Source organism: Anopheles arabiensis, chromosome 2 (assembly GCF_016920715.1).
Source record: "Anopheles arabiensis isolate DONGOLA chromosome 2, AaraD3, whole genome shotgun sequence".
NCBI classification, from domain to species: domain Eukaryota; kingdom Metazoa; phylum Arthropoda; class Insecta; order Diptera; family Culicidae; genus Anopheles; species Anopheles arabiensis.
This window is the reverse complement of record NC_053517.1, coordinates 81,949,399-81,959,811: the sequence shown is the minus strand read 5'-3', so window position 1 is coordinate 81,959,811 and position 10,413 is coordinate 81,949,399. Positions and strand designations below refer to the sequence as shown.

The window sequence follows — 10,413 nt, the reverse complement described above, 5'->3', positions numbered from 1 at the left end:
CATGTAGGTTTACTTTGCTTGGAATTGAAATATCACAAAAATAACGTTTCCTGTAGTGTTCTTCGTTGTAGCAATGCGTGCTAGTCCCTATCATCCCACCGAGAATCGGCGTTAAACTCCCCAAACGGGCATTGATTGTCATTTATATTTATGTACCGTGCACTGTTTGCACACAACGGTAATGGACACCGGCGATTAAAAACAATCGAACAACAGTCATTAAACGGCAGCAAACCAAACAAACAATCAGTAACAGTACACAGGCCATCGTCGTCGTCGTCGTCTGCCGGTTGCCACCATCCTTCCCTTATCTCATATTACAGGCGTAAAATTTTCATGACGCTCCCTCGGCAAAACGCACCGATACTATAAAAACATACACACACACACACATACACACAGAAAAACATCGAAAAGTCAAAGAAAGTGCCACACGAGCAACGCATCCTTTGATGCCTCTTTTTTATGCTTGTGTGTGTCTTCTTTACACACTCTTTCTCTTTCCGTCTGGCGGACAGCATATTTCCATATGAAAAACCCCATTCCGCACCGAATGCGTCAAATTGCTATCGATTTTCTACGATCTTGTGCCGTCCTGCCGGCCATGGTCTCTGCTACAAGCCTCTTTTCTATACAAAAAAAGGATATTTTCTGTACAAAAAGGGGGAATAACAAGACTGGAGGCCGGAAAATAGTAACGCAAATCTTTACCCCAACCACCCAAGTTCGCGGGAGTCTCGTTTACTTTTTCACCCCAAACAACCTTCGCTTCTCCATTCGGTGCAATTGCTTCAGTTTTCCACCGTAAAATAGGAAAGGTTTTGCTTTTAAAGAAGGTTCGTTGCTTGTCTTCTTCCGTTCGCTTCGTTTCTTCCTGCGTCTTAGGCCGCTTAGGCCGCACAGAAAGACTTTGCATGGCATTATCTGTCCTTTCACAACGTTTGAATGCGTTTTATCCCCCCCCCCACCTTTACCCCCCCCTCTTGCTTGCCATAAACATGCTGAGGAAAATAACCCCGTGGATGATCTTTACATCCGTACATTAAGCGCACACAACATTCGTGTCCTTTGTGTCCTCCTTTCTGTACGTTTGCATTAACTTTTTTGCGGCGTTTTTTTTCTCGTCCGTTTCCATACTTTATGCTTCTTCCTTTGAGTATTTTCTTTTTCCTTACTTGCGCTGCTCAGAACGCCGATAAGGGCGGGCTTGTAAGGTGGTGTGTCCTTCTTCCACCTCACGACGACACATTCGCCCTTCACATACGCAGCACGCGGTACGTATGTGTGTGAAGCGGTGGTTGGGTCTTTTTTCGGGAAAATGTATACCTTTTCTCACACACACACGCGCGCACACTACCATAGCTTCGTATACGCACACATGCATAGTCAAAAGGGAAAAAGAAAAAAATGTTCGCGAAAAAAAACGGCATAAAACCCATCTCACCCCCAGCTACGCGGTGCGTGAAAGAGAAGGTAGAGAAAGAAAAAAAAAGGTACATCCCTTTCCGTCGCAAGGAGGCGTTGGTTTGGGAAGGAGTGGGAAACAGAACATGCAAACGCAAAGGGGAACACCAACCACCATACACGATGTTTGCGATGAATATTGCAAACTCACTGAAGCATATGAAAAATTGGATGGAATTTTCATGCTTTCCCCTTCGCACGCGTCGGACCGGGGGGACCGGTGCCGTTTAGGGGTGGGTAAAGTTTTGCAACTCACCGAAGAAAGTTTGCAGAGGGCAAGAAAAAGAGAAAGAAAGCAAATGCACACAAACTCATACACACTCGCTCACACACGCATACTTATGCGCGTACGTTGGTGCTGCTCACGTCCCCTTTTTTCCATGGCACGCTTGGGCGCATTTTCTTGGAACGAACCAAAATTGCAACCCTATATGAGGTCGGAGAGGGGGGGGGAGGTGTGGAGGGAAGAGAATTTGAAAGGAAAATTGTTTTCTCGCTGCGTTCGCTCGTTACAGCGCCTTTTTTTCTTCCACTTTTTTGTGTTAAATTTTTTCCCTTTACAACGTCAGGTTTTGGGTCGCGAGAGATATTTCTTTTAAGCTGTTTCAGGGGGTGGGAAGGGTTTAACATGTACATGAGAGATAAATAATATCACACACTAACACACACAAATACACTTTTTGGAGTTCTTAGCGACGATTGGCGTCCACATTAGGGTGCGTTTGTGGATGATGGATTCATGCAAAGAAGAGAGAAATGACACAATAATGTTTCATTTTGCTGTTAATATGTATTAAAATGTATTACCAAAAGAGTGTTACATATATTAGTCAAAACATGTCTTTAAACTTTAAATCTTCCGCTACCCTTCCATAGCTGACGAAGAACAACGTCCTCCTGTTGCGTCCGCCAGCCAGAATGCTACGAGCAATTTCACACTAATTAATGATTACAAATTTTGCGTGGTCTTTAGCAGTGCAAATTATGACACTCATTTCAATGGAGGGATTGTGGAACGGAAAGAAGCAGTCGTTCCAGTATTTTGCCTCCCTCGGGCTAGCACGGTACTGGCGGAGATTGTCAACGTGCAACGTGTCTTTTTGATGAGCTGCAAAGCTGAACAAAGCTGTAAATGTTCTGCCATGGTTCTCGGATGTGGTTTATGAATCAATTATGTCTTTTTCTCACCCTGAGCTGGTAGCCTAGTGGAAGGGGGAGAGGGGGGGGGGTTGTTTATTACGGTTCTGGTTGGGTGAATTAAACACGCTCTTGGGAGTGCTTTTCAGAATGTTTTGTCAGTTGACAGGTTAGATGAGAATTATCAATGCGTTTAATGCACACACACTTGCATGTTGACTTACCGTTGTGTACTAAATTCCCTTGAATTTTACTTTATAATTGTTTACTCACTTATATCTACCACAAACGAAATGAAAACAGGTGTTTAACTAACACTCTGGAGTTTGCGTCATAAACGGATGCAATTTACATTTGGAATAAAGGCAAAAATAAACGATCTTGTCCAGCTCACTTGTATGCACCATTTTATAGGTTTCACCATATTCATTAACCTTCCCCATTGCGGTTGCAGCCTTAAAATACATTGCACAAGCCGTGACCACTCATTAATACCTTTTAACTATCGCCACACATACACACACACTCATCGATCGCTTATCTTCCCGTCCGATTTATGATCTGACCCTTGCAGTTGATACCAGTACCATGCGACAACGTAGAGTAAAGGACAACGTTTGCAAAAGAAGCAGAGAGAGAGAGAAAGAGAGTGAGAAAGATCACTCCATTAAAACCAGATTAGCACGATTAAAACCAGCCCCGAAACGGGAGTGCGCGATTTGTGTGCAAGGTGCAGCCGGGGAGCGCGAAACGGTGTTTCACGATGCACTTTAAACCGCCACCACGGTGCAGTCATTTCCCCACGCACGGCACGCACACGCATGCGGGACACGCCAGCCGTGGGATATGCGCTTTCAATTAGTATGAATGAAGACATAAAACGCGAAACAATACGATGACGATCGGTGTATTAATGCTTTTTTAACGATAGTGACTCGTCTGCGGGGTCGTGACGAGTCGTTCGGTCGGCGTGCAGCGTGCAGTGGCCGTGTGTGTTTTGGGACCGCTCCGACACCGAAAACCGGGAGTAATTTATTTTTATGCACCACCGGCCGTCAGTCCACAAAGTATGGTTTAATGCTAATGTGTGCCAACTTTTACGATGCTGTAGCCACATGGTAGGGTATGAGCGCGAGTGTCAAAAAAACACTTGTCGCCGTGTGGACCCCGTGACGAACGCTTCTGCCGTGCTTGCGGCAAAGCGTCCTGGTTTTCAAAGGAGAACATTCTATGTATCTTTTCCATTGCGCGATCCTCAATGTTTAATAGTTTTGCATATTTTAAATAAAAGAAAAACGATGCACGAAGCATGTCTCAATCGTCTTTGTCCAGCAAATGAAACGTTCAACCACTGTGCGGTCGAATTTCCACCAACTGCTAGCGACATCTATCGTTGGGTACGAAATTCAGTAGAATATCCAAGACGCACACCGCAGGGCACTCAGCCCTGAGCTCTCCGTTTTCCCCTCCGTAGCTACTGAAAGCAGGGCTGCTTCCGATTCTACCCTATTTCGAAAAATCATCCCTCACGCCGCCATTGAAAAGGGGAAACAGCACTTTCCCCTTAATCACACTCACGCACGCACACACACACAAACCACTTACAGACTTCTTCTTTATTTATTTTTATTTGCTGCCCGGTGTACTTTTACGCCATAATTACGCTGCACACTTCACGTTTGCAAAAGTTTGTAAAGCAAACGTGAAAGGATTGTGGTTGCCGTGCAATGACGTGCAAAACAACAACACGGTTTGGTTTCTATTTTTAACATTTTTGGATTAAAAATTGGTCCAAGATGCTATACATAAGCGTAAATTAAGTTAAAACAAAGTTTATCATTATTGAAGTAATAATTCTTTTTCAAATTGTTATTTTAATTGGCTCTCCAACTAGCATGCATCACCATAACAGGATATCGTGATGCATTTCATCATAATAATATCCTAATCCATCATACTCCAAACTTATTATAGAAAATTAAAACATTGATAATAAAATTGCGCTTAATGCACGGTTGTAAATAATTATAAAAAATGTGGTAGTTTTATTTTTACAGTAAAACACCGGTTGATTGGAAAACACAGCTACTTGTGGACAATAAATTGATTTTTCTATTGCATCACAGTGATTGCACCCTTTTTTTTGAAAAGCCTTATTATTGTTTTATAACCGTAAATTTCTTAAAAATACAATTTTGAATTTGCTATTTATTTTAATATTCCTCATAATAATATAATAGCTTTGAACGATGTTATTGAGCCTTCTAGTCGAATTAATAAGCATTGATAAAAAGAAAATCATCCGAATGAATATATGGTTGTTGCGCTAACTTTAATAGGCACTGGGTTACTACACATTTATTTTATTTCCAGATATCAAAAAGGATATAAGAAAATGTGCATAAGATCAGCATTGCTTAAGTCAAAGAAAATTGAATCATAAAATAGACATATCCACCGATAACAACATTATTTGCACAATCTTCCTTTTTTCTCAAACTATTGTCTCCATTTTTGGACTAAATGGTCAAATAACAAACAAATACATAACTCCTCGGCAAACATAACATAATATTCAATAATATAATTTATTTACAGCAATATCAACTCAAACATGTACAGATTTTTTAAAAAATATCTTCTTACACCATACATGCTTTCACCAGCATCCCAAAACAGTTCCACAAACCTCCAACTAAATCCACGTTCACCAGTGCCCACAACTAGTGAAACATTGTCTCATTCAATTTGCGCCAGCAGTGCTCAACGCGATCCATCGCCATCCGTCGGCCGGGTCAATTAATATCCAATCCACCTGTACGCAAACTAGATTAATTCCTCTAATTACGATGATCAATCAGCCATTTCCCTGCGACACAGCCAGAGAGGGAAAGAGAGCGACGAAACGTATTGCCAGCGTTTGTGCGAAGCCACAATTCAATTAGATCTGACCAACGTCCCGAAACACCGGCCGGGTCAAAGTGAACTGCAAGGAGTGGATCGTGGGGCATTAAAAAGGCATTACATAACGTGCAGCATGTCGTGCACGGCCAGGACCAACCAAGGACCAACAAAGGGCCGGGAAGCAAACAGGGAAACAAACAATAAAAAAATCTTAAAGGAAATTGCGCATCTGCATACGTGCAAGAGATGCAAGGGTGGCAAAAACGGACCATGGGACCAAACATCCTGCTGCCCCAGATAGCGGCTCATCGCGGTCGTTGCTGCCGGTGTCTGGCGCTGAAGGGACGAACAATGGTGACCGGTGGCACGGTGCAAAAGTCCTGAACGGCGTACAGCAGCGGAGCGGTCGTTCGGCAACGGAACCTTTAAATAACAATTGCATCTGCAGTTGAGCGATTTATTTATTGCATCCTTTTTATTGTGTGTGCGTGTAGGTTTGTGTGTGTGTCGGTTTTAACTGCGAGGAAAAACAAGCCGGGGGGAATAAATAAAATCCACACAGCAATGGAAACACACAGCCACTGCTAGTCGGCAGCGCTGCATTTGACCCTTTTTTGCAGCAGCAGCAGCAGTTGAGGCCGGTCAGGGTTGGTCCGGCGCCCGGCAGTAGTAGTCCAGCTCGATGTAGTACGGCAGCACCCACGGCCCGGCCAGGCTGAACGTGATGCCCTGCTGGCCGATCGCACCGCGGGTGATGAGCGCGTTGAAGCCCTGGTACGCCACGTTCGACGCATCGAGACTGACAGCTGTTATCGGGCGCTGTCACGCACGCACGGACATGATTACTATTATTAATGGGTTGGGGGTTTTTGGGGGTCCATCGCCACTTACCGTGCTGCTGTAATCCACCTGTACGGGCGTCTTGGTACCGATGCCGACGACCTTCTTCGCGCAAAGCCGGTCGGACGGGGCGATGGTGCCGTAGAAATAGCTAAAGTCACCATTACTAGCCACCTGCCGGCCGGTCAGCAGCAGCAGCAGCAGGCCGGTCAGCCCTAGGACGGCAGTGCGAAAGCTGCCAAGATGCATCCTTTTTTTATTCTTCCTTATTTCCCGTTGTTGTCTTGAAGGTTCGCTTTTTGTTCCCAAAGCGGCTGCGGGAGGTCAGTCTGTACGATCGTGAGTGATCGTGCGAAAATGGGGAACACGTTTTATACGCACATGCATGGTGTCGTAGCGTTTTGTATTTTTCTTTCTTTTCTCGAGCAGTTGGACTTGAAGCAGATCGTCTGTTCAGGCCATAAAAGGAATATTGCGTGTGTGTAGTGTAGTTGAAGGAAGTGAAATCAAAAACAAACACACGAATGGCACGACACATTCCAAGCAGGATTAACGGATTGTTTTTGCTCAGTGAGTTGCCCTCGCGTGTGACCTCATTGAAATGGTTTGGTAGAGAGAACATTGAAGAGGGACTTTGATACATTACATGTTAAAAACCTGATTTTTTCTATCACAATTCCGCTAAAAATTGAAATTACCCAAAAACCAGTTCAAGATGTAGTTCGACTCCGAAAAATCATTTAAATGTGATAACAATGTCACAGTGTGACCCACTGTGAGCTTTTATTCCCCATCCATACCCACAACGTTCGGTTGCCAACCGTCCCTAAACCGCACCAAATCTCACGCTGATCTCAATTTTTAGTTAGGTGAGAAATCCTAATTGCGTTATCAAACAGTTTTCAGCACAACCTGTTTTTTGTGACCTTTTCCTTTGTCAAAATTTGTGATTACAAAAAAAAGGCAGCCCAAAAACCGGTTACTATTGCATTGTTCACATAATGGTAGTGAAGAAAGAACAAATTCACACAGATTGTCCGTAGCAAAAGGACGATTGTTTCCGGGTCGCCTGTCGCCTGCCAATAGAGAGTGAAACCGTTTTGTAACCGTTTCAGGACCAGAAACGAAAAAAAAAACAACATTTTAGACACAAACTCTTTCACACACTGGCCGGAAGTTGCTGCAGTGATATTCATCAGCATCCTTATTATCCTTCCGATTAACGCCAGGGTCTCTCTGCCGCGTCGTCGTTTTTATCGTTCCGCGTGTCGTCGTCGCGCCAAACCGGTTCTGTACCGGTGTGTGTGTGTGTGTGTGTGCCCGCCTTTGCAACAATAATAATTATAATAGTAGTAATTGTGTTTCGGTGAAACGAGTAATATGAAAAAAAGGCGAGCGCGCGCGGACAACATTAAAACAACATGCCGGCCGAGACCAGATGGAACGAACGGGTGCGGAACGAATTGTCTTGACGGGGTGGCGTGTGTGATCCTTTTTTTTCTTATTCCAAGCAGGAACCTGGTCCAAGTCCAAGACCACACACACACACACGGTAACTCGGAAGCGGTCTCACGGCAGCATCTCTCATCTTCTTATGCAAATGATGTTGAGGTGTTTTTTTGCTTTCTTTTGTCGCGCTGAACCATGGTAAAGGGTTACACAATTGGTCTGCCCTTTGGATGTTCTAGCGGGTCACAAAAGGTGAGTGAAAGGTATACCTGCCTGTGAGCACGGGGCGAATTTCTTATTTGCTTTCTTCGCGCTTTCTCGTGCTCGTCCTCGCACAGGACGATAGGATTTTCGTAGCGGTGAGAAACAGGGGTCTGTTTTCCACTACTTAATGTCCAACATCTCATTCAACGAAAAAAAACAACAAAACAGGAAGAAAGTGGCAATTGAGCAGTCTGGTGGGAATTGTTTCCTTCTTTGGATATCATTTTATTACAATATCAGTGCCCTTGCAAGGTTTGTGGGGAAGGCAAACATGATTTGGTTCCCATGCGTGAAGAACACATGTCACTCAAAAATATCAAAGAAAAAGTAAAATGTATGTGCGAGATAAATGAACATATCCATGATAACCCCTCGGGACAACTTTCAACATAACGCAATGCATTTTGTCTGTTAAAACAGTGTAAATTTTCTAGTGTCAAAGCAAACATTTAACAAGTATCTAAGAGTTCTAGTGTCTAAGCGAGAGCACTACTTTTACCCTAATTGTAGAAGTTTTGGTCAGCTAGATCATGCTTCCTCAACCTGAACAGACAGTAAACCCAAGAAACAATGTCTGGGCTATACACCTGGTAGATATTATTGATGTAGGACTAGCTGGTTACATGCAAATAAGTGCTATTCGTCTTCTCTTGGCATAATTTTCCATCGAAGCCAATTACCTTTCTTTCAGTTCATTTGCATTCCTTTCAATAGTGGTAAATGACTTGCTGATATATCCCAGCTGTCTTCAGGATGTGTGTGTTTTAACAAGACCTTCCTCTTGTAACGCCTCTACAGGGCGAAATGAAAAAAAACTGCAACAAAGTAAAATTTCATTATTTCTTTTAAATTTTCATGTTATTAAGTGAAAGCAAAAAGTGTTGGAAATATAATCAAATTTCAGAATTAATTAGTGTTTGTCCGAAACTTGGTCACCTTTAGCACGAATTATGGCCTTCAGATGGCCGATGAAACCATCGCACGCTGCCCTAAAGCGGCTTCCACGGCCCGATTTCGGCTTGAGGTGTTCGACGCTTTGAGTATTTTTAATGCCAATCTCGTTGTCCAAAAAATCCAGAGCATAATAGACCATCGGATTAGCATCTGGTCATTTTGATGGCCCTTGTGCGGTGGAAAAGAATCGAGGAACCTCGTTTCGTTACCATTCGTGGGGTAGCGCGTCGGTGTTGAGTTCAGTTGGATTTTCCAAGGTTTGCGGTCAAAATGTGTCCATGTTCACGGCTTCAAAGCTTCCTACAAAATATGTTCGCGGTAGAATGCGCTTTATTTGGAACCCAATAACTATTAATGCGAGAGGTAAGCGACTATCGGCCGTTATGACGGCCCACACCATCGATATGACCGGCTCTTGTGTTCTGGTGGCCAACCTAAGCTACAATTTGTTTTGCTGACCTCTCTGGCAAGCAAACAAGATCATTTTATTGCTCACAAACTACTGAGTAACTAATCGTTTCTCATGGGAGACAATCAAATTCGGAAGTTCATCACTACACTTCGCTTGGCCGAAAGCAACTCTTTTGAATGCTAAAATACTCTTGTGTGCTAGTAAACATCATACTGAGCTGTCACTAGTCTGACATCTATCAGATGGTCAGTTGATTGCAGTTTTTCATCTCAACCTGAAGTTGTCTTTCCTTTTATTTTGTGTACACCAGAACAGAATATTTTTTCATCTTCTTTACAAAAGCTACCACTATTATACCTTACCAACTACTTCCAAACAAGTTGCTTCAGTTTGCGCTCTATAAAGCTACCATAAACTTCCACTAAAGTAATACAGGTTTGTAAGGGTTACGGGAGACGCATTCTAGCTCTTTTTTATTAAAGACTTCCAATGCTTATTAGTTTCATCATTAGTAGCACTTGTTGTCTCCCTATCAGAGATCTACCAGATTTTTAGGTCAAAAGAACAGATACTACACTTTGATCTTAGCTTTCAGGCCGAGAAGTTTTCTCCATAAGGTCAATAATAGAGATCTTCCCGCAAAAAAACACACTTATCATAATAAAAATCACCATGTCACGAGTATCTACAATTCAATTTTGTATGTACTGTATCGCTCCTGTTTGTTATTTGTTACATGCATTTAACACGGTGTTTAAAAGACACCTTACGAACTACATCTAGCCAAAAGAAACAAACATTCGCATTTGTAACGTAACTATGAAAAGCTCGTTAAATTTTTGCATCACTACTAGTATGCACATGTTCGTTAAAACAATATAAAAGTTGTCAGTGGCGTATTGGCGTATTTAACGGTAAGCAAAGTAAGCAATTGCGGGGGCCCCGTCAATGAGGGGCCCCGGAATCTTTAGTCCATTATCCATAACAGT

The 10,413-nt window shown here is 43.0% G+C and overlaps 1 non-coding gene across 1 annotated transcript; it reads right to left on the bottom strand.

The window, feature by feature from the left end:
* Positions 1-9,919: 9,919 nt before the first annotated feature.
* Positions 9,920-10,032, bottom strand: LOC120899233. The gene has a single exon (XR_005739036.1). It is a non-coding gene; the product is annotated as a U2 spliceosomal RNA (small nuclear RNA).
* Between the last annotated feature and the right edge of the window lie 381 nt (positions 10,033-10,413).